Below are 25921 nucleotides of genomic sequence, written 5' to 3'. Positions count from 1 at the left end.
CTTTTCATTTAACTATCTTAACTGTATGTCATATACTGTTATTTATCTTATTAATATATTGTGATCAGATCCGAGTATTAGAAAATCCCCCAAATCTCTACATAACAAAGCCATCTTACCTCTAAAACTTCATGCAGTGTTATCAGTTGTACAGCTGGCTCTTCAGAAGAATTCTGCAAGGAGAAGCACCCCCCAGGCATATTAACAGAAAACCAAAACTAATCAGGAAAAAGTCTGGTCCTGGTTTCGGCTGGGACAGAGTTAACTCTCTTCTTAGTAGCTGGTACAGTGCTGGGTTTTGGATTTAGTGTGAGAATGATGTTGATAACACTCTGATGTTTTAGTTGTTGCTAAGGAGCGCTTATCTTAAGCCAAGGACTTTTCAGTTTCCCATGCTCTGCCAGCAAGCAGGTGTGCAAGAAGCTGGGAGGGAGCACAGCCGGGGCAGCTGACCCGACCTAGCCAAAGGGGTATTCCATACCATGGAACGTCATGCCCAGTATATAAACAGGGGGGAGCTGGCCAGGAGGGGCAGATCACAGCTCAGGCATCGGTCAGCAGGTGGTGAGCAATTGCATTAGCATCACTGGGTTTTTTTTCCTTCCCCCCCTCCTTTTTTTTGTTATATTCCTTTTCATTATTATTATTATATTTCATTATTACTATTGTTAGTATTATATTTTACTTTAGTTATTAAACTGTTCTTATCTGAACCCACGAGTTCTGCCTTCTTTCCTGATTCTCCTCCCCATCCCACTGGGAGCAGGACATACACACACACACACACCACGACGACGACGACGACGGGGCGGGGGGGGTGGACGGGACACAGGGAGGATGGGAAATGAGGGAGCGGCTGTGTGGTGCTTAACTGCTGGCTGGGGTTAAACCACGGCAGTCCTTTTTGGCGCCCAACGTGGGTCATAAAGGCTTGAGATAACAACAGATCTGACCAGTGCTTGTTAAAACGAATTTGTTATAAGCATTCATTGTATTAGTTTAGTAGTTGCTGGTCACAATGTTGATTTATTGGCTCTTAGAGTTGTGTTATGTATCACCTTACTTGCCGTATATAGTCCCTGTGCTGCTGCTTATCACCCATAAGGTGAGGTGGATTAAGGTTTTCACTTTGCTTTACTATGTAACACTGGCTTATGGTACGATAAAATTATCGGTTGTGGGACTAATCCGGTATTTGTACTCAGCATTGCCGTTATCTCCGTACTTCGGGAGCTATCTAGTGGAAACTATTAATAATTACACCCTTTCCCTTTCCTCCTCGGGGAGCCAATCTATGGGGGAGACACCTTCCTTCACCTTCCCCTCCTCCTCCAGGCTAATTACAGTAGTGTTTGAGCATTTCGAAAATTTTGAATATCCTTGGAATGTTGAAACTAACATGGTTCTATTGCTAGGAACCAGCATGTTCCTGAATGTGGTTCAGGTCTTGTTCAGGGTTAAACAACTATTTAAGAGGATCTCCCAGAGATCTGCCCCAAGGCGGGAGAGTTATGAGTGGCAGGGTGTGTGGGGTAGCATGGGCAAATGCCTAGGACGGTGGGGACCTCCAGTGTTTTGGAACTTCACCCTTGAACAAGTGCAGAATCCTGAACAACTAGTAGAACATTTGGAAAGAGTATGCTGTCACCCCGACAATTCCAGGAGACACAAATCACTGCAATGTGCTGGGGCCTGGCCCATGCCTACCGAGCCCTGTTTAACACTGTTCAGTACCCTCAAGGGGAAGAGAAGGTCTCTGGATCTGACAACAAAATGACAGCCACTGCAGCCCCTCCGACCCCGGCGACAGCCGCTGCAGCCACTCCGACCCCCATGACAGGTACTGCAGCTGAACCAGAGAACCAACCCATGCCAGTATCAGTTGCCCCTGTACAGAAGAAGAAATACTCAAAAAAGACAGCTCGCTTAGCAAAGGATGAAGGTGAACCAGGGTCATCACGAGAACAGGAGGAAGAGGCAGAGCCGGAGATAATCTCCCGATCCCTATCCTTGAGTGAGCTGCAAGATATGCGAAAAGACTTCAGCCGTCATCCAGGCGAGCACATTATCACCTGGCTGCTCCGATGCTGGGATAATGGGGCAAGTAGCTTGGAATTAGAGGGTAGGGAAGCCAAGCAGCTGGGATCCCTTTCTAGGGAAGGGGGCATTGACAAGGCGATTGGGAAAAAGACACAAGCCCTCAGCCTCTGGAGGCGACTTCTATCGGGCATGAGGGAAAGGTACCCCTTCAAGGAAGATGTTGTATGTCACCCAGGCAAGTGGACCACCATGGAGAGAGGTATCCAGTACCTGAGGGAATTAGCCATGTGGGAGATGGTTTATTATGACCCAGACGATGGGCGGTTACCCACAGATCCAGATGAAGTCCAATGCGCACGACCCATGTGGCGGAAGTTTGTACGAAGCGCACCATCATCGTATGCCAATGCATTGGCAGTAATGGACCAGAAAGATGAAGAGGGACCAACAGTGGATGAATTGGCTCGCCGACTTTGGCAATATGAAGAAAGTCTCACTTCCTCCCTTGTCGCGGCTGTGGAGAAACTGCCAGACATACTAGCCGAGAAATGGTCCCAAGAGTTCCAGCGATTTGAGGATAAGTTTGGCCGCCCACCTATATGGACCAATATAATCTCAGCTATTAGGAATAAGCATCCCTCTGCTCAAGAGAGAGGAGACAGAAGGTACACACCACGGGGTAAACACTGTGGTTTTACCTGCGTGAGCACGGAGAGGATATGAGGAAGTGGGATGGAAAACCTACCTCGGTCCTAGATGCACGGGTACGGGAATTGTGAGGGAAAACAATCACACATGAGGGTTCTTCCAGGAAAATGGTTGCTTCAGCCTCCAGTGAGCACTGCGAGCGGTGTGGCCGACAGAGTGGAAGGGCTGATCTTACTCCTGATCCTATGAGAAGGAATTCTAATCCATTTTTACAAAGAGTGAGTGGAGAATCCTATGACCGGGACTAGAGGGGCCCTGCCCCCAGCCAGGCGGAGGAGAGGGACAACCGGGTTTACTGGACTGTGTGGATTCAATGGCCTGGCACATCAGACCCACAGGAGTATAAAGCTCTAGTGGACACCGGTGCACAGTGTACTCTAATGCCATCAAGCTATAAAGGGGCAGAACCTATTTGTATTTCTGGGGTGACAGGGGGATCCCAACAGCTAACTGTATTGGAGGCTGAAATAAGCCTCACTGGGAATGAGTGGCAGAAACACCCCATTGTGACTGGCCCAGAGGCCCCATGCGTCCTTGGCATAGACTATCTCAGGAGAGGGTATTTCAAGGACCCAAAGGGGTACTGGTGGGCCTTTGGTATAGCTGCCTTGGAGACAGAGGGAATTGAACAGTTGTCCACCTTGCCCGGACTCTCTGAGGACCCTTTGGTTGTGGGGTTGCTGAGGGTCGAAGAGCAACAGGTGCCAATCGCTACCACAAGGGTGCACCGGAGGCAATATCGCACCAACCGAGACTCCCTGATTCCCATCCATACGCTGATTCGTCGACTGGAGAGCCAAGGAGTGATCAGCAGGACTCGCTCACCCTTTAACAGCCCCATATGGCCAGTGCGAAAGTCTAATGGAGAATGGAGACTAACAGTAGACTATCGTGGCCTGAATGAAGTCACACCACCGCTGAGTGCTGCCGTGCCAGACATGCTAGAGCTCCAATATGAACTGGAGTCAAAGGCAGCCAAGTGGTACGCCACAAGTGATATCGCTAATGCATTTTTCTCAATCCCTTTGGCAGCAGAGTGCCGGCCACAGTTTGCTTTCACTTGGAGGGGCGTCCAGTACACCTGGAATCGACTGCCCCAGGGGTGGAAACACAGCCCCACCATTTGCCATGGACTGATCCAGACTGCACTGGAAAAAGGTGGAGCTCCAGAACACCTGCAGTACATTGATGACATCATCGTATGGGGCAACACAGCAGAAGAAGTTTTTGAGAAAGGGGAGAAAATAACCCAAATCCTTCTGAAGGCCGGTTTTGCCATAAAACAGAGTAAGGTGAAGGGACCTGCACAGGAGATCCAGTTTTTAGGAATAAAATGGCAAGATGGACGTCGTCACATCCCAATGGATGTGATCAGCAAAATAGCAGCTATGTCTCCACCAACTAGTAAACAGGAAACACAAGCTTTCTTAGGGGTTGTAGGTTTTTGGAGAATGCATATTCCAAATTAGAGTCTGATTGTAAGCCCTCTCTATCAAGTGACCCGGAAGAAGAACGATTTTAAATGGGGCCCTCAGCAACAACAAGCCTTTGAACAGATTAAACGGGAGATAGTTCATGCAGTAGCCCTTGGGCCAGTCCGGGCAGGACCAGATCTTAAAAATGTGCTCTGCACCGCAGCCGGGGAGAATGGCCCTACCTGGAGTCTCTGGCAGAAAGCACCCGGGGAGACCCGAGGTCGACCTCTAGGGTTTTGGAGTCGGGGATATCGAGGATGTGAGGCCCGCTATACTCCAACTGAAAAGGAGATATTAGCAGCATATGAAGGAGTTTGAGCTGCTTCAGAAGTGGTTGGTACTGAAACACAGCTCCTGTTGGCACCCCGACTGCCGGTGCTGGGCTGGATGTTCAAAGGGAAGGTCCCTTCTACACATCATGCAACTGATGCTACATGGAGTAAGGGGGTTGCACTGATCACACAATGGAGTCGAATAGGAAACCCCAGTTGCCCAGGAATTCTGGAAGTGATCACGGACTGGCCAGAAGGCAAAGATTTTGGAATATTGCCAGAGGAGGAGGTGACGGGTGCTGAAGAGGCCCCACTGTATAATAAACTGCCAGAAAATGAGAGGCAATATGCCCTGTTCACTGATGGGTCCTGTCGCATTGTAGGAAAGCATCGGAGGTGGAAGGCGGCTGTATGGAGTCCTATAGGACAAGTTGCAGAAACTGCAGAAGGAGAAGGTGAATCGAGTCAGTTTGCAGAGGTGAAAGCCATCCAGCTGGCTTTAGGCATTGCTGAACGAGAAAAATGGCCAATACTTTATCTCTATACTGACTCATGGATGGTGGCAAATGCTCTGTGGGGGTGGTTGCAGCAATGGAAGCGGAGTAACTGGCAACGCAGAGGGAAACCCATCTGGGCTGCCCCATTGTGGCAAGATATTGCTGCCCGGCTAGAGAATCTGGTTGTGAAAGTATGTCATGTAGATGCCCATGTACCTAAGAGTCGGGCCACTGAAGAACATCAAAACAACCAACAGGTAGACAAGGCTGCTAGGATTGAAGTAGCTCAGGTGGATCTGGATTGGCAGCATAAGGGTGAATTATTTTTAGCTCGGTGGGCCCACGACACCTCAGGCCATCAGGGAAGAGACGCAACATATAGATGGGCTCGTGAGCGAGGGGTGGACCTGACCATGGACACTATCGCACAGGTCATCCATGAATGTGAAACATGCGCTGCAATTAAGCAAGCCAAGCAGTTAAAGCCTCTTTGGTATGGGGGACGATGGCTGAAATACAAATATGGAGAGGCCTGGCAGATTGACTATATCACACTCCCACAAACCCGCCAAGGCAAGCGCCATGTGCTTACAATGGTGGAAGCAACCACCGGCTGGCTGGAAACATATCCCGTGCCCCATGCCACTGCCCGGAACACTATCCTGGGCCTTGAAAAGCAAATCTTATGGCGACACGGTACCCCAGAAAGAATTGAGTCAGACAACGGGACTCATTTCTGGAACAATCTCATAGACACCTGGGCCAAAGAGCATGGCATTGAGTGGGTGTATCACATCCCCTATCATGCACCAGCCTCTGGGAAAATCGAGCGATACAATGGACTGTTAAAGACTACATTGAGAGCAATGGGTGGTGGGACCTTCAAACATTGGGATACACATCTAGCAAAGGCCACCTGGTTAGTCAACACTAGAGGATCTGCCAATCGAGCTGGCCCTGCCCAATCAGAACTTTTACATACTGTAGAAGGGGATAAAGTCCCTGTAGTGCACATAAAAAATATGCTAGGGAAGACAGTCTGGGTTACTCCCGCCTCAGGCAAAGGCAAACCCATTCGTGGGATTGCTTTTGCTCAAGGGCCTGGGTGCACTTGGTGGGTGATGCGGAAGGATGGGGAAGTCCGATGTGTGCCTCAAGGGGATTTGATTTTAGGCGAGAACAGCCAATAGATTAAATTGTATGATGTTAATTGCTATATAATCCTGCCACTGTATGTCATCATTATTATAACTGTTATATGCTATATTAATGGTATTACAGTAAGAATCCCTTAGATTAATGAAGAATGAACTTTGATAAAACTGAGTGAAGTGCAGTAGTGATGGAACCAGGACTGACTTCAGCATGCAACAATCCAACACCACACACCATCCTCCTGCTGCACCCAATGTCACCCGCCCACCACACCACAGCAAAGCCCAATCCTGTTCTGCCGACTGAGTGGACTTTGCACCATCCCTCCTGCCCAGACAGACTGTTATGACAGATGGAGCCCAAAGTCATGGACTGAATGAACTCAACAGCCATTTGATAGAGATGGCCCATAGACTGTGGGAATGATATCCGTATGTATATGTATGAAAAGACAGGAAAGGTGATGGTGATTAATTGGAAATGTATTGGAAAGTGTGGGATCTGGGCATGATGTAAATGGTATAGAATAAGGGGTGGATATTGTCCTGGTTTCGGCTGGGACAGAGTTAACTCTCTTCTTAGTAGCTGGTACAGTGCTGTGTTTTGGATTTAGTGTGAGAATGATGTTGATAACACTCTGATGTTTTAGTTGTTGCTAAGTAGCACTTATCTTAAGCCAAGGACTTTTCAGTTTCCCATGCTCTGCCAGCAAGCAGGTGTGCAAGAAGCTGGGAGGGAGCAGAGCCGGGGCAGCTGACCCGAACTAGCCAAAGGGGTATTCCATACCATGGAACGTCATGCTCAGTATATAAACAGGGGGGAGTTGGCCGGGAGGGGCGGATCGTGGCTCGGGCATCGGTCAGCGAGTGGTGAGCAATTGCATTGTGCATCACTGGTCTTTTTTTTCCTCCACCCCCCCCCTTTTTTTGTTTTGTTATATTCCTTTTCATTACTATTATTATTATATTTCATTATTACTATTGTTAGTATTATATTTTACTTTAGTTATTAAACTGTTCTTATCTCAACCCATGAGTTCTACCTTCTTTCCCGATTCTCCTCCCTATCCCACCGGGAGCAGGGGGGGAGACTGGGAGTGAGGGAGCAGCTGTGTGGTGCTTGGCTGCTGACTGGGGTTAAACCACGACACATATACTGTTATTTATCTTATTAATATATTGTGATTAGATCTGAGATCTGTGATAGATCACAAGATCTGAGATCTTGTGATAGAAAATCCCCCAAATCTCTACATAACAAAGCCATCTTACCTCTAAAACTTCATGCAGTGTTATCAGTTGTACAGCTGGCTCTTCAGAAGAATTCTGCAAGGAGAAGCACCCCCCAGGCATATTAACAGAAAACCGAAACTAGTCAGGAAAAAGTCTTAATTGACAAAGAAAAATCATCACACAATTATTTGATTGCATAGTACACAACAGATGAAGACTTTTACTTACATTCAGTCATGACACAAATACAAGGTAGGATTTAAATCATTCATCCAGCAGTTCAATATCATAAACTTTAAATGTAACATTTTTTGAAATAATTATTGAAGAAGATTAATCTTAAATGATTATAGTATATCTACCTGGGTTTACATTTAAATAAAACCAAGTACATCATATTTATAAATATGTAGTACAGTGCAAAACATTCTGTGAATATGATCTGTTAGGAAAAATAATAATGTTTTTCTTGAACTTTAGAAAGTGTTTACAATGAGCTCCAAAGTTGACACAGCTCAAGACTTCAGTTCATAGCGCCTTAATATTTTTTCATGATTTGCTAATAAATATGTTTACTCTTACCCTGACTTAAATTTAAAAAATTGGCCAAGTTTAAGAAATAGAATCATAAAAAGTTAGAAAAAAAAAAGTCCTTGATAAAATATAATTTGTACAGCATTCCATTAGAAAATTACTTGTTTTCATTTGCAGCAAGCAAATCAAGCTATTTGCCTATAAATTGATATGGATTCCTTAGGCAGCAATGCCAACAAAACTGCTTTTGCTGTTGCATGGTGAACCTGCTTCTTTTATTTTTCAATTTTATCAGTTTTCCCCATCCACCTCACATTCAACAAAATAAAGGAGATAACTCAGCATTGGTGGCTGCTTACTCAACACTGCTGTTGAATGTGTTGACTTAAGTCCTAAGACATTAACAGATGTGCAGCACCTTACACAAACTCCACTTCTGGAACAGAAGAGGAATACAGGCAGTAAAGAAGAATTCATGAAAGGCAAATTCTGGCTCCTTTTTCCATCCCAGTTCTTAATATTCTCACCTTCAGAAAGGGGGACATACTGCCTGCTCCATGGAAATCCTGCAAACCATGATGGAGCTAGGGCTCAACGATGCATATCTTTGTGCCTTTATCTTAATACTAGGCTGAGGAAATAGAATCTACACTAAGCAGCTGCAAAAGCTTCCTCGGAGCAATCATGAAGATACTTCATAGCCTCGGCTGTTGTATTTCTCTGCCCAAAAATATTACTTTGTAACTTAGGTAGTGAGTTCAAAGTTGAAATTAGGTTATGACCTCAGTAATAGTGATATACAAAGAATAAAATCCTAAGGATATTAGTGTAAAGAGGTTTGCACTCTCACAGAACTAGCAAACTTAATTTGCTAGGTCTATAACATACATTGTGTATACTGTTTTATAAAATTTTATTACTTACATATTTTAAGTGTCACCAATATAATAGTATCTCTAATTAATTAATGCTTATAAAGTCACTTTTAAGCAGGATGCTTAGCATTTATTTATTTAACCTGAAAGGCACCTTCTTCTCCCTTCCACGAGGTAGATTTGCATAAAGAATATTCCTCAACAAATGACTTTTCATATTTCTTATCTTTTTATCTGAGATAAAGTATCTCAGTATTGGGGCCAATTTTGTTTAATATCTTTATCAATGATCTGGATGAGGGGATCGAGTGCACCCTCAGGAAGTTTGCAGAGGACACCAAGTTGGGCAGGAGTGTTGATCTGCTTGAGGGTAGGAAGGCTCTACAGAGGGATCTGGACAGGCTGGATCGATGGGCCGAGGCCAAGTGTATGAGATTCAACAAGGCCAAGTGCTGGGTCCTGCACTTGGGTCACAACAATCCCATGCAACACTACAGGCTTGGGGAAGAGTGGCTGGAAAGCTGCCCAGCGGAAAAGGACCTGGGGGTGTTGTGCCCAGGTGGCCAAGAAGGCCAAGAGCATCCTGGCTTGTATCAGAAATAGTGTGGCCAGCAGGACTAGGGAAGTGATTGTCCCCCTGTACTCGGCACTGGTGAGGCCACACCTCGAATACTGTGTTCAGTTTTGGGCCCCTCATTACAAGAAAGACATTGAGGTGCTGGAGTGTGTCCAAAGAAGGGCAACGAAGCTGGTGAAGGGTCTAGAGAACAAGTCCTATGAGGAGCGGCTGAGGGAACTGGGTTGTTTAGCCTGGAGAAAAGGAGGCTGAGGGGAGACCTTATTGCTCTCTACAACTACCTGAAAGGAGGTTGTAGCGAGGTGGGTGTCGGTCTCTTTTCCCAAGTACCAAGTGATAGGATGAGAAGAAACGGCCTCAGGTTGCGCCAGGGGAGGTTTAGATTGGATATTAGGAAAAAGTTCTTCACCGAAAGGGTTGTCAAGCATTGGAACAGGCTGCCCAGGGAAGTGGTGGAGTCACCATCCCTGGAGGCATTTAAAAGATGTGTAGATGTGGCGCTTAGGGACATGGTTTAGTGGTGGACTTGGCAGTGTTAGGTTTAAGGTTGGACTCGATGATCTTAAGGGTCTTTTCCAACCTAAATCATTCTATGATTTAAAATGCAAGATAATTCTTACCTCAATCACTACCTATACTAAAGGTGTTGGGCCATTGCAACAGAAGCTAACCTGGGCTGCTGTAATTCAGTCTTCCCTCCCACTCCCAGATGCAGGTGTCTGGTGAAAAGAGGGTGGAACCAGAACAGCTAGGTTTGGAGCAGTTCACACTGTTGTGGAGCCGTGCCCTAAAGGCTTCAGCCCTGCACGTTCACGGTCACACAGAACTATTGAGAGCACAAGAAGCTTCCATGAAGCAAAGCAAAATTACTGACATACAGAGTTAAGAGTTCTGTGCTTCCAGAGTGTTGAACAAAGCTGATAATAGATGCGAATAATGGGTTCCTCCAAATCAATGTAGCAGCAAATTTCATTGTTAATGCCTACAATTTGTATTTCTGACACATTAAAGAAAATAATATAGGTGAAAATGGCTCGCTCTCCTGCGTTCACAGTTAATCACTTAGATGCAGATTACGGGGGATCTGCAGTTGAACCAGTGAGATCCAACTGAGTCAAAAGATATAGAAGCAGCTATGAATTTAAAAGGAGTGGAAAGAAAGAAAAAGATTGATCAGAAAATAAACTGTGTTTAAGAGTTCAGGAAATGCATAAATAACATTAAAACTAATACAAGATAAGACCTTGCTTGGAAATTTATTAAAATAAATTTTACTTTTAACTAAAAAAAAGGTAGAAGGTGAGCCTCTGTGAGGAGGGGAAGGGTAGATTAATCCCAAACACCTTGGGTGATCATTTTTTTCTTTAGAGAGACAAAGGCAGGGTAGCTAATCAGAAGTTCTGACAGTCAGTATAACATAGGCTGAGAAAATTCAAGCAGTTGAATTTTACTCTGGGGCAGGAGTTTTTACATAAAATCTTCCACAGAATTCCAAAATACACGCAGGAATTAACTGTTTCTTATATTTAAAACAGTTGGCCATGAGCAACTTGATCCAACTTTGAAATTGGCACTACCTTGATGATGGGGTTGGATTGGAAGATCTCCAGAGGTCACTTCCAGCCTGAATTTTTCGATGACATCACACATATGGGAGCAAATGAACTGATGTTTTTCATTATAGGAAATATATTTTTAAGGAAATAATAACGATATATATGGGAAAAATGGAAAACTACTTAAAATGCATCTTGGAAAGTCATTAGTGTTTGAAGAGACATGTCCTAGAACAATTGTAAGATGAATAAGAACCAGCAAATAGGTAGGTGACATATCAGGCTGAAATCAGGAAATGTGTGATTGAAAGAAGACTTAATTAATCCCTTAAGTTTTACTTTCTTAGTGATGGAACAAAATGTAGGGGTGATCATATTTAGTAATAGCAGGAAACTGGAAGGCATCGATATGCAGAAGAACTGAAATATAATAGAATAAGATGTGAATGACTTTGAAGATGGACATCATGCCTTGAAGGCTGCATTTGGTATTTCTATGTGCAAAATATGTACTTCTGTGCAAAACCAAGACTTTTAAAATTATTATTAGAAGCTCAAGGTTCATCAGTTGGAAATAACATGAAGAAAAAGACAAGGGTGTAATTAGCTGCTTTAGTGATGACTATGAGCTAGTAGTTTTGTTTATAATATTGGTTTCTACCAGGTTCTAAAAAAGATGAATCCAAGTGGAAGCAAATATAGAAAATGGGCATTATTAGGATAAGCCAGGGAACTGAAAAACTATCTTACAGGAGGAGAACAAGAAAGCTTTGCTAGTTCAATTAGCAAAACAAAGAAAGAGAGGGGATAAGATTGCTGTCTATAAATATATTAGGAGAAATAAACACAAGACAGTGAGCTGTTCTAAGTACAATACTGGTGTAAGAATACATGGATCTGTGTTAGACACAAATAAATTTAGACTGGAAATTAGGAGACAGTTTCTAACCAGAGTACTGAGGCACTAGAACAAACTCCATTAGAAACAGTAGTAACAAAAATAATTAGTTTTAAAATGGAGCTCAATGATAGTATTAAAGAAATTATGTGGTTGTCTGCAATAACAGGGAACTGGATTCAAGAAATCCTTTCTATTTCTGTGTTCTTAAGTGTGTCTGAAATACAAATCAACCTCCACCTTTTTTGTAGCTATTTTGTAACTATTCTTTCAAATGGTAATGGTAGACTTTGAATTTATTATGCAAAATACTCCCTGACTGCCTATTTTCCCTAAAGTTTTAAGATAATTTTTGGCCCAGTTTGCCTGAAGAGAAACTGGTGGTTAACATTCTAAACTACACTGTAATTATAAACACTTGTCCTTATTATTGTTCCAAAAACATTGTTAGACAGTTAAAATCTGCTTTGCCGAGGAAAATATGAATTCACTTGCTGACTCCGGGGGGGAAGGGGGAACAATTTGGAGTGAACCCCTCGCTATTTCCAAATTTGGCACAGCTTGCAGTTCAGTAAGAAATACAATACATTGCTATGCATCTTATTTGGTAAATGATATATGCATTAAAAAAGAAAATATCCAGCTGGGAACAGCCTTAAATAATATAAACCAACTTGAAAAATATCAATTAAACATAAAGGATCAGCTGTAAGAACCATAGTTATTTCAAAATATAACTGAAGATTCTATGCTAGTGACTTTAAAAAGATATTATGTGTAGTTAAATAAAAAAATGAACATTCCAAATTTAATAGTTATTAAGAAAGTCTTACCTTTTTCTTTTTAGCACTTCCACCTTTCTCTGGAAAGGGAAAATGTTCTTCTAGGAATTCACCCAAAGCATTCAAGAGTTCTTCCTTATATGCCCTTAGTTTCAACATTTTATTTTTCAGTTCTTGAAATGCTCTAGTATCCAAAGTGTCGTGGTTTAACCCCAGCCAGCGACTCAGCACCACGCAGCCGCTCCCCCCTCCCCCCTCCCAGTGGGGTGGGGAGGAGGAAAGAGGGGAAAAAAAAGTAAAACTCATGGGTTGAGATAAGAACAGTTTAATAACTAAAGTAAAATAAAATATAATACTAACTAATATTAATAAAAATATAATTGAAATGAAAAGAAATATAACCAAAAAAAAGAGAAATAAACCCCAAGAAAAGACAAGCAATGCACAATGCAATTGCTCACCACCCACTGACTGATGCCAGAGCAGCGATCCGCCCCTCCCGGCCAGCTCCCCCCTGTTTATATACTGGGCATGACGTTCCATGGTATGGAATACCCCTTTGGCTAGTTCGGGTCAGCTGCCCCGGCTCTGCTCCCTCCCAGCTTCTTGCACACCTGCTTGCTGGCAGAGCATGGGAAACTGAAAAGTCCTTGGCTGAAGAGAAGCGCTACTTAGCAACAACTAAAACATCAGGGTGTTATCATCAACATCATTCTCACACTAAATCCAAAACCCAGCACTGTACCAGCTACTAAGAAGAGAGTTAACTCTGTCCCAGCCAAAACCAGGACACAAAGTAATAGTAAAAACATAGCAATAGAATATGAAATTCAAGAAAATAATTAAAAAGTTCTTAAGTAAAAAATCCCTTATTTTCTATTGTTATAAGTTCAACATCTTGAATCACAGGATATAAGCAGATTGTAGCAATATTTTCCATGTTTCAAACATGCATTACTGAGTTATTTCATCTATTTAAGAAAACAAGTAGTATGTTTTTAAGAGTTTGTTTGCTCAGTTGCTCTTGTTGATATTTAAATTCTTCAATATAAAAAACCTCAACACTATAAACACCTTTTTTCAGAAAATCGTACAACTTGTTTTTTCATCTCTTCTTCAATTCCATTAAGAGCATCTAGTATCTGCTCCTGTTCCTCATGCCACTGCTGTTCTCTTTGAAACATGAGAAGTAGGAGATGGCACAATAGATAAATAGAGCTTTCCTGGACAGTCAAAAAAATAAGGTGTGGTAAAAAAAGCTTACAGCATTCATAAGTTCAAATTATCGTATTACCTTTTCAGGTCTTCTTCAATTTTTTTTATTCTTTGACTGAACTGTTGACAGCACCATTTCGAGACCATTCTTTACTTTCTGCAACTATAAAAAAGCAAAAATGAACCTACAGTTTGCAGAGTCTGGAATAACTCAAAATATTTGCAGATTTCCACAGAACTCTAGATCTAAGATTACTGACTCTTCTGTGTAACATATAATGTTACGTTATTTTATATAAAGTATGAAATACAATATATAAAGTTTTAATAATAAAATGCAATAAATAAAGTTTTCTTTTTGTTTAAAAAATCATTCATTACAACTAGGAAATTTTAGTAATTATAATACAAGGGAAGAAAAACATCAGAACAACAACAATGCCTGAAGAAACATACACAGTATCTTAGCAGTAGTCCACCACAGTAGTCGTCATAGGAAAATGTAGCAATTGTATATACTTTTTTCATTTTTTTTTTTAACAAAAGTTTATCATCTCTTAACAAAGAGACTTACCTCTTATTTTCCTAATGCTACCAGTACATCTGGATTGGTAGAAATTACTGAAAAATAAAATGAATTTGTTTTTTTTTGCATTGTATGACGTAGACTTGTTTCTACTGAAAATCAGCCTGGCTAGAGAGAAACTTGTGTAGCCTCTAAAAAACTAGCTTGGCTATCAGCAGCAGTTTAACCACATTTTGTGGTGTTCTGCTGGGCTAATCTACTGTTACTTTTCAGCAAATTTAATTAGACTGAAAAAAGTGTGGTGTTAATGCTTCTGCGTTATTTTTTTGTACCTGAACTAGCTCAGGTACGTAATATTGAAATGTGAAGTACAGTCATACTTCAAGATAAGCAAGCCTGATTTTTCAGTGGAAGGGATTCCATCAACATTACCAACATGGGCAATCAAATCCCTCCAGTCTTCCAATTCCTTGTAAAACAGCCTCCCAACTGCTTGATCAGGATTGTAAAATCTATCAGATTTAAAGAACTTACAAAGCAAGGTATGATCCTTACTGTTCACAAGAACAGCAACACATAGGGAGACGAAAGGCCCAGCAAGGCCAATATCCTAACTCCAACCCTGAGCAACCACAGTATTTAAGGGAAAATATGGTACTATTCAAGGATGTGGTAGTGTTCCCCCAGAATGCTTCTGCAAAACACAGTGATTTATGGCTCATGGATTTTCTGAATAAAAAGTGAACTGTTGTATTTGATAGCCTTCAATGGACTTCGATCAATTCTCAATTCCATGTCAACTTGCAGCATCTGGATAAATGCATGACTTTTGAAAAAGTGAAGCATTTGATTATCTCTATTAACAGGAGAAATGAAAGCTACTCTAAGAGATTTAAATCTTAATATGATGGGGATATTTTTTGTCCAAGCTTGGGCTTCAAATCTCTAATTTTAACAAAAATAATTACTTCAATAAAAGGTTTTCCTTTAACAAAAAGGAAAAACCCTAACCCTTTCACATAAAAGCATTAAATGTCTCCTAAATACAATACAGTTGATTTCATAAATTTATAAAAGTACTTTTTTTGATAAAGTAATTTTAGAGCTTTAAATCTCCACAAATTTTGAGATTAGTAGTTTTAAAAGCAGTAAGTGTTTGTTCAGAGATGAAAATCAGCAAAACTACTGAGTTCAAAATGCATTAAATTACATGTCACAATAAAATCCCTTTTACTTAGAGAATTACTGTCTCTAAATCTCGACACAAAATTTGAGTAGAGTGCTCCCAAATTAAGCTTATGTTTAAGAGCTGTGGGAGGTAGCAGTCTGTACTATTATTAGAGCAAAATTTTTTTAATGACACAAATACCCTACGTACACATGATAAAATTCATTGGTGTGCTTTTATTCAGATTCATTGGCACATTTGAAGAAACCCATACAACTCTTCCCCCTGCCCCCTGTGATTATCGTGAGCCCTCACTATCTGGAATTCTCAATTTCCACTATCGGTTTCTAACACTTCAGTGTTAAATACCTCATCCTGAGTACGTGATTCCCATTCAATAGTATTGCAGATTGTGTGAGTGTCAGAATAGGAAGCCACATCTTCCCAGGAAAGAAATCACTAACCCTAATTTAGTGAAGGGACAGTGCAGATCATAAGACACTGGGACAACACATTTATGGCAACTGCTTTTAAAAAAAGCAGTTAAAGCTTTTTCAGTTATGAATCACTACACTTGCAAAAATCAAATGTCACAAACAGAATTGCCTAGTGATATATAGTACAACTACCAAGCAAAATACTACCAGATGCTAGGAACATAAAAGCAACTACTATGCACATGTTTATACAGAAACTCCTATTAAAATAAGAAGAATTTGGCAGAATACTGATATTTTGCAAAGAAAAACAGAAATTATGCAGAGCCCCCAACTGTTTTATACAGTTTAAGATATGGTTGCTTCCACTTCCTAATTTTGCAAAGGTAAAAGTTAAATTCTATTTTTATGAGCCAAATGCTTGTTAAAAAGTTTTAATTTAGCTGATTTGGCAGCTCTAGAGCTAAATAAATAGTACCAGAAATTGAGAAAGAACAAGAGAATAAAGTAAAAGCTTTGTAAAAATAAAATTTGCATTGTGGATTCAAGCCCGTTTGCCAATATTGTGCCCAAAGAAACGTAGAACTGCCAAGTTATAACCTCTGAAAATAAGGTTTAAAATTGAAATGCTGACAGGTCCTCATTTATAAGAAATGAGCTGGCCATTACTAAAATCAGAAACCAAACTAACAAGACAGCCTGACATTCATGCTCTATTAGTAAATTGTATGAAATTAGTATTTCTGCTATTCCTATTTAGGTTCACTCTAACGGGTGAAAGAAATCATATAATCATAGAATTCTATGATTCCTTTCACCCATTAGCGTCTATTTTAGCATTGCAAATTTGCATTTAGCCTTCTTAGTCATTCAGATTGTCCCCTACTGACTAGAAGAGAATGATTTAATATTGTGAAAAATTTCTTCACTGAAAGGGTTGTCAAGCATTGGAACAGGCTGCCCAGGGAAGTGGTGGAGTCACCATCCCTGGAAGTATTTAAAAGACGTGTAGAAGTGGCACTTCGGGACATGGTTTAGTGGTGGACTTGGCAGTGTTAAGTTTACGGTTGGACTCAATGAACTTAAGGGTCTTTTCCAACCTAAATGATTCTATGATTCAGACAATGTTTTCAATTAAGTAATTCCTCCTTCAAAACAAACAACAGGTAGAAAGATGGACACAGAAGATGCAAGCACAGTAGACTCTTCATTTTCATACAAGCAGTATAACTCTATTCAAATTCTTAGCAGCAACTTCTTTTTCCTTCCCTCAGAAAGGTAGCCAAAAAGGCAAAGCTTTGATTGCAAAATGATATTATTTGCATTATAATACACATAGATCATTTATCCAGTACAAAATTAAGATTTCTAATAATAAATCTTATGACCTGGGAACAAGTAAGAACGGTTGAGCGAAGCAACTCAGCAAACCAATAAAAATAGGTCAAGTCCCAAGAATATTTTTAAGCAAATAGCTCAAAGTTTAAAATAATTACATATTTTAGTAAGGAAACCTAACATCTCCAAGTATTTTACCCAGATAAAAACTGTAAGTGCTTTCAATTCATTTGCTTTAAGCCAGCAGCTTATTCATGAACAGCAGCCAAGAACAAGTATTTCCCAAATTCATTCAACATCATGCTCTTGGTCTACATACCTCTAAGAAGCATTTGAGGCTGACCATTCTTAGACAGGCTTACAAAGCACATGAACTATGAATTTATTCTAATAGAGCAACAATATCTATTTATAAGAAGGAAAAAATATTTTTTTCCAGCTCCTATTACTTGATCATGATATGCAGCAAGTACATGAACTTGGAAAGAAACTGGAGAAGTGACTTTAATGTTCATCTGAAAATGCATTCCAATTTGGCCAAATGACAAAGTATTGGAAATCACCATTTGCTGTCTACAACACATTTCTGTCATTTTGGAAACACTAAAAAACCCAAGCCTCTTCTGGCATAAAAATATTCAAATGAGTCAATGTATCCATTTAAAGATTAACTAATAAGTTTTACCAGGTTGAAAGGTGCCAACGGGTCCTTGACAGGAGATGTAACAGTGAATGCTACCAGAATACTGATAGTGCAGTGTAAACTGTTTTAGGAGTCTCCAAATGGGACATCTGAAAGACCAGATTACTTTATTCACACTTAGATTCTGAATGGTTTTATTTTCACAGTGTCTAGCCACATCAGCCTTGCAACAAGAGTGAAATCAGTTAGCGCTGATGCTTATGTACAGAAGGCGTTTTGAAGAACTGAGGAATTTATACCTTTTGACTGATAATGCCTAACAACTATAAAAGCTACCACTTGTCTCAGTGGTTTGTGCTTCTCGGGATCAATAAGTGATCTGGATTCCTGTGCTGTTAAAATAAACTGAAGTGTCTTTTACTGCTTTTTCTTGGCCCCTGTTAAATCCAACCTAGATATTTTATTAGAGTGTAGTGGGCTTACCACTAAAGGTTTATTTCAAAGTTTCAGCTAGTACATCATAATACAAAACACTTCTGTGAAGTATTAATAACAATAAAAAAAAAAATAAAAGGAGGTATGGTTAAAAATATGTCTGAGTAAATTATTGTTAGTTTATTAGCAATACTTGCAAAGATAGAAAATATATCAGCTTCTTAAAAGACAAAATGAAGACAAAATTCTTTGCCAAAGTAGTTCTGTCCTAAAAAGGAAGTACAAAAAGAAGGAGAAGAAACAAGCACAGAAAGGAAAAAAAACCTGAAGGAGAGTAACAGCATAATGAACTTTTATTTGAGGCAAAACATTTTAGGAGATGTGCTAACAGTTCTTTTCTGACTGATGAATGGTGATATGAATTACGCATTTATTTGTCCAGAATCATAATATTAAGTTATAGTAGAATTCACTTTCAATTCTAAATTCACTTAGAACAAGTGCTAAAAGGATATAGAAATGAAACATACATGCTATTGTGGGAAATATTTAATTTTAAGTACAGTATAATAATACAAATTAGCAGACATTCAATATATACACAGTTTAAGATGCCTAGATGAAAGGGACTTTGCAGAAGTTTATATGAGTATACCTTACATGTAAGCAGTTACTTTCAGGACTTCTTTTTTGCCATTGATTATACTCCGCTGTTAAAGCTTTCACTCGCATCATTAACAAGGAAAGTTGTATAACAAGAAAAGAAACATCTCTTGAAGTGTGCTGAGTTGCATTGGAGTAAAATGAGACAGAATGGGATAGAAATTCAATTATTAAGTTTACACAAAATGAAAGAGCACTTATCGCAAAAGACCACTTATTTCTTTAAAGGATTCAAAAAGCCACTTGCAGGGATCAAGAAACATTTTCATTCTTTTTTTTTTTCAAAAGGGGGAAATCAGAAGTAGAGTTGGAATTTTTCCCCTAATTTCCTCTGCAATATTAGACAATTACCACAACTGAGGATGAGCCACTAGAAGCAATGAGAATACTTCACATCCTCACTCCTCCTTAGATGCATGGTTGATACACATTTAAGGTTAAATGGACTGTGATTGATATGTGTGATGACTAAACAAAAGATTGTCTTCCAAAAAAACAGTAGTCAAATATATCTTCTATCAAAACCACATCTGTGGACTCAACAAAAATCCTTTAGAACTACTGTTCTAGCACACTGTAATCACTGAAAATATAGAAGCAATTAGACAAAACATCAGGAAAGTTTATGAAGAAAAACCCAAACTAAACAACTGTAGATTTTAAAAAATGTACTTATTTTAATATCTTATGTTCTGGAGAAACAAGATATTCATTATTACTATTCCACTTCCTGAAATTGGGGACTGCACCTATAATTTTTCTTCAAATACATTATATATTACATATAGATATCATATTACAAGTAATCTGATAAGAAATTAAGCATACATTTAAATACAAAAGGTACTGCTGATATGGTCAAGCATTCCATAAAAGGCACTGCAGATTGCATTTGGCTTTTCATTAACTAAAAAAAAAATTGAAGAGAAAAATGTGCTAAGAATCATCAGCCAAGTTCTCATAATAAAAATATAAAGAATTGAAAACTTAAGTTTGGCTTTTCACTACTCAAAATAACTTTGTAAAGTGCATCTTCAAAATACAACCTTTTAAAATAAAGGAAAAGAAAACAAACACAAAACAAAAGAAATAATCACCAGACAAACATTTTTTTATTTTCCAAATCAGGTGGTATCATCTCTTTTGTAATACTGGAGCACTACTCTTGACAATACTATCAGCTCATTCTTTGATCCTTTAAACTTGGTAAAAAAGGATGTATGAAATGTTCTGGATATTCCAGTAACTGGACAAAAAAAAAAAACAACAACAAAAAAAAAAAAAACTTACAACTAAATTAACACTACCATTCAGCAACCTTAAATCAAGGACAGTCTTTTCAGACAAATGCATACAGCAAATATGTACATCAGATGTCTCTCTCTCATGCCCTATATATTCCCAGCAAAATATGCTGCTCAGTAAGTAAACTATTACATTGTAGACCAGAATCAGTCCCCAAACTTAAAGCATAAAACCACACAGAATACATTTCAAGATTACAATCTTGAAGTGATTAAGGAATGAACATTAGTGACAACGTCAACAGCAAGGAGAAAACCCACAGCTTCTTTGCCAGCTACAATGAAAATACAAGCGCCTATGTTAGGGCTGCAATAAGATCCCATGAAAGTTGCTGACAGAGGATATAACATGACCTTTTCCTCTCCTCCCTACTTTCTATCATGAAGTGCAATCTACCCTTGCAACTCCATTTAATCATTGTCTTGCTATGACAGTTTTCAAGAAAAGCACATCTCCAAAGTTTAAGTATTAATTGCAAGGGTATGATGTGCTTCAATAAAGCTGCAAAGAAACATAAAAACCTGAGTCTACACCCAATTAAAATTATACAAAATTTATTTCTACTTTTAGGATTTTATCCAGAGTCCTAAAAGGAGAAAAAGATTGTATTTTATGCATTTGAATATGTATTTTCATTTTTTTATTTGTTCTGATTAAATAATAGTTTAGAACATAGTTTATTATTAGCAAGAGATTAGTGTTAGTAATTAACTAGTAACTAAATATCTGAATGTATTCAACAGATATATCTCTGAAAAAAAAAGTGCTCATTTTGTTAATCAGTCAATATATTAACTATCTGAATACACTTACTGAAGTCATGCAAGATGGAGATTTATAAAATCTACATATTTCACCCAACCAGGTCAATGTTTAACTATTTATATTTTCCAAATTTGGGGTCCTCATATAAATTCCATTTTAAAGGTTCCTATTTAGAATTTACAAGCAACTAAACAGTGAGCCAGCATTACCTTTTTGCATGTTCCCCAAAATTTGAGGGATACGGGAGCTCACGTTCATGCACTCAGCATTGCTCAGTTAATTTCTAATTCAAGCACATCAGTTTTTTAATGATATCCACAAATAGGGAACAACTGTAGTTTGCAAATACAAAGTTCCAGAGTAAAACTAAAAGGATCCATATACAGTTTCACAAATTACATATACACTGATTAGGAAATAGTCCAAATGGCTATTAAAGTTACACACCCCTCCATTTTGCTGCCTGTGTTAGTCATTTATCAGATTGTGTGGCAGAACTGCACAGAACCTTTGCTATACGTAAATGAAACTTTTCAGTATTTGCTGGACACATACTTCAGAATAAACCTTCAAAGTTATTAAGAGTACAGCTGTCAGCTTTAGAGACTAAGTGAAGATAATTTAGTTTCCTTCTTTTGGAAGCACACCATTTCTTTACAGAAAACTAAATATTTTGTGGAGAAAAAAAAAAAATACTGTCTTACCTTGGCACCTGATTTTTGCAGTGTTTCTGTTCCTAGAAGCATTAGCTTGGTAGAAAACAAACAAAACACAAACAATGTTTACTTAATCTTCTCTTTTATAGGAAAGAAACATGTTTAGAAATTCCAACAAAAGTTGTTTACTACAGGAAAAAAGAATTTTGAATTGGTTCCTACCATGTCCCTCAGAGCCTGACCCAGAACAGCAAAGAATAAATATTTTGAAATCATACTGCAGTAAAAAAGTAGAACTTCAATTAATTGATAAGTAGAAAAGTAGCAGCTAACAAAAGATGATGTATGATTTGAGGAAAAAGGCAAGTTATGAGGGAAAAGCTGATATGGGGAAAGACACTGAACAGATGAAGAACATGAGAAACTAGGAAGAGAGGAGAGTCATGGACAATGACAAAGGCTGAATGGGGAAGCTGCTGTCAAGTTCACACACTTGGTGCTACCATTCTGGCTCTCCAAACAGAGCAATCACAGTACAATACACATTTTTTGTTTCAACTCCTTTAGCAGGGTGATATACCATACATTTCAGAAATGGTCTGATTTTTAAGAGTGCTCTACATCAGCTCCCATTGACTGCAATGGGATGTATATCAAGTCTGAAATTCAGGCCACCACAGATATCCAAGGCTTCAGCAGGAGACACCTGCTAAACTCTTTCTTGTTTTATAACTGTCAGCAATTTATCCTGCTGCATGACAGGGCAGGATGCATTCTACTAGAGCAGTAAAACTACTAAGTAGTACTTTGGAACCAAACACAATATAGGATTTCTCCAATAAAAATTGCTAATGCTGATACAGTCATTGGAATATTACATCATAAACCATATAACCTGAGGAGTTAATTCAATGACTATTAGTTCTTTAAACTTTTTGCTGAAACATGCTTGCATCCAGGATGCAACAATCACAAAGTAATAAAAATCCTACTGCTTTTATCAACTTCCAAAAATAATGCACATTATCATTTACTGTATTGTTTTGGGGATGCTGGAAATGAGATACAAGATTTCAAAGATTTTCAATTAAATTCAAAATAATAAACATTCTAACTTCCCTTCTAATCTGAAAATTTCAAAGAAAGTTCACATCCTCTGAAGTGGTGCCAAACAAAAACTTCTGTTGATAACTTATTACAATACTTCAGAAACCTAGATACAGGATTCCCTGCCACTTGTTCAATATTAAGATATGCATTGTGCCAATTTCTTAACAACATAAACAAGCGTTAAGTTTACACATAACAGCAAAAGTTTATCTTTCCTGGGATTCCTGTAAATAAAAAACTTGCTCTAAAATGTTGTTATTATTAGCATATTGGACCATATATCGAGAGAGATAAATTTTATTCTTGAGGATGTAACTGTCAGCTTGCATGAGTGTATGCTAACAGCATCATCCTTCTAAGCCTCTTTCACCTCCCATTCTCTCTCCTTTAAGATCCAAAGTACTTGTGAACAGCAGTTGAATCCCATCTTGCATGAGGCTAAAGAGAGAAGGATCTCAAGTCCCAGTTTGCTAGTACTACCAGAACACAAGTAAATTGCTTATGTTTTCCCTAGTTTTAACATATACTCCCATTCTAATTAACTAAATCATAACATCAGCACACTGTAAACAAAGTTTGACACTGCAAGGCATTCTTCACCCCTGCCAGCACTTCTACCTTTGGCCTTTTTGAAGATCTTTTCTTCTCCCCCCCCCCGCTTTTTTTTTTTGTGGTGGTTTCTTTGGAGGGGTGAGGTAAGCATGCAGGGAAGGATGGGGAGATGAACGAAAAAACACTGAGAAAAGTTTACAATAAATCTAGTCCAACACTCGTGATTTGCATACCTCTTCCATCTGCTTCCAAATACTCTCACATTCATCCAAGAGTTCTTCCTTGGCATCTACAGGACAAACCAAGTCATTGATGATTTCTGGTAATTTTTTCAGCCTATTAACAAGCAAATAGAACAGTTACCATGTAGATCTACAATAAATATTAATGGGTTACTGAATCATACCTGCTACTTTAGGTCAAATATGTAACAGAGCAATCCCTTTGAATTCAAAGTTTTAGTTAACTCCCTATATTTCTAGATAGCACCCAATCATTCAGTAAAATCAGCTAACCATATTACTATAATAAAATTTGAAGACACTGATAACTTTTTTTATTGAATCAAAGTCCTAAATTTTCAAAACTGCTTTGATTATCTGTACTTGTGGTTTTTATTTTCTGACAACTTTATTAAAGAAACAATGAGAGAATAAGTACACATCTACAAAGCCATGCTTTTCTTCCATATATTTGCAAAGTTGTTAAGCATAGTTACTTCTACTCTGTCTTCTAATAAATGTCCTAATCTACTTCTCCTTATGATAACTTTCATTTGTTAATCAAAGACTCTGAATTCAAGTGTCCTGGAGGTTACTAGAAAAACAAACAACAAAAGAACCTGAAAGATATGCAGGTGACCAAGTAAAGAGGGCACCAGGACAACCAAGGGAAAATCATCACAGGTTAAATAAAAAAGTTTGAGAAACTGTTGGGTCAAATAGAAACACATACAAATTCAGAAATGTAATCCTAGTTAAATCTATAAAGAGATACATAAACGACAACAGCAATTAAGATGGGAAAAAACAGAAGGGCCAAAATGGCACTCAAAGGGATTTTTTTTTAATTTTTTTTTTAAGGTAAAACAACCAACAGAAATTTCCTAACTGTACAAGATGCAGGAAGCCTTTAAAAATACTTAAATGGATCACTAAGCCCACCAAATAGGTAGAGATTACAAGGAGACATTAAAAAAGATAAAGATCTAAAGAAGAAAAACACATCTCTGCCTTCTTAATGATGCATAAATTCCTAAGTCAATCTTTTGTTCATTTTCAGAACAAAAATGAGGCATCAGAGAAAAATATGTTGAACAAATGAATAAATTAAAAAGGAGTGAAATATTCAGCTAGTCCTTCCGAAGTTCAGGTATGCCATAGTAGAGCGGCTAAGAAAAAAATCAGAATGTCTCACTGAACACTGGAAGTATTCTAGAGAACTGAAAGGTAGCAATACTTCTACTAAGCCTTCCTGGCAAATTTGTTGCATCAATAATTAAAAACAGAACACTAGAAAGTCTGGATTGCCATGATCTGATAAGGTCTAACAAGCACGGTTTTTGCAAAGGAAAATCATTATCTTCTTAAGAGTCTTGGAACGTCTCCATAACAAAAGAGAACTAGTTCACATAATTTATTAAGACTTCTGAAATGCCTCCAGCAAATTCCCCCACAGAAGGCTAATAAAGAAACTAAGCAGTCTTGAGATGTGATGTACTTTTTTTTTTTCCTCAGACCAAAAACTGGCAAGACAAAAAACAAACAAAAAAGCCTGAACAGATAATTTTCATCATGGCAAAAAGGCTCAGCAGCAGAGCTGAGAGGGCCTGAACAAAAAAACAAAAAACAAAAAAAAAACCCAAACAGAGAAAATATAACCTTTGGAAATTGGAAAGGGGTGTTGGGGTGGAACAAAAAGCCCTATCCCCCTCTCTCCCGCTCCCAATAATACAATCCATCAACATGAAAACATTATATGAAATAAATCTCTGAATATATAGCGAAAAAAACCAACACCCAAAACCGTTTAAATTATTATAATGATTATCGTTGACCTTCAAAATTTCCATGATTGATTTTACACAAAGTTTCAAAAAATACATATTATGAGGAGATACTACAGGCCTCTGTACCGCAAGCCAAATTGACTTGTGGTCCCTAATACTGTGCTGTTAATTACCTTATAAAGTATATACATCAAAGTGTCACATTTGTTCAGATGTTTTTCTTTGTAGCTTGCAATTTCCCTATTTCTGTATGGTAAGATTAGGATTCTATCTGTACGCCATACCTGAAAACTGAAGACTTTTTTTTTTTTTTGCATGTCATTAATATTAATGCATTCCACTTTCAACAAGTTATTCCTTCTTACCTCATTTTAGAACTACATTATTAGGTAAAAAATACATACAGGGACAAGTGTGCATTGTAGGATATTTTCAAATAGCAGGTTTATCTGTTATAGTTTAAAAATAAAGACTTTTTCATTTCATAAATATACTAAAT

At 38.7% G+C, this 25921-nt stretch overlaps 1 pseudogene; it reads right to left on the bottom strand.

Annotated features, from left to right (window-relative positions):
• Window positions 1-119: 119 nt before the first annotated feature.
• On the bottom strand, window positions 120-25792 carry LOC127028180 (centromere protein K-like; annotated as a pseudogene).
• Between the last annotated feature and the right edge of the window lie 129 nt (window positions 25793-25921).

Source organism: Gymnogyps californianus, unplaced genomic scaffold (assembly GCF_018139145.2).
Source record: "Gymnogyps californianus isolate 813 unplaced genomic scaffold, ASM1813914v2 HiC_scaffold_250, whole genome shotgun sequence".
In the NCBI taxonomy this organism is placed as follows: Eukaryota; Metazoa; Chordata; class Aves; order Accipitriformes; family Cathartidae; genus Gymnogyps; species Gymnogyps californianus.
This window is presented reverse-complemented; position numbering and strand designations above follow the sequence as displayed.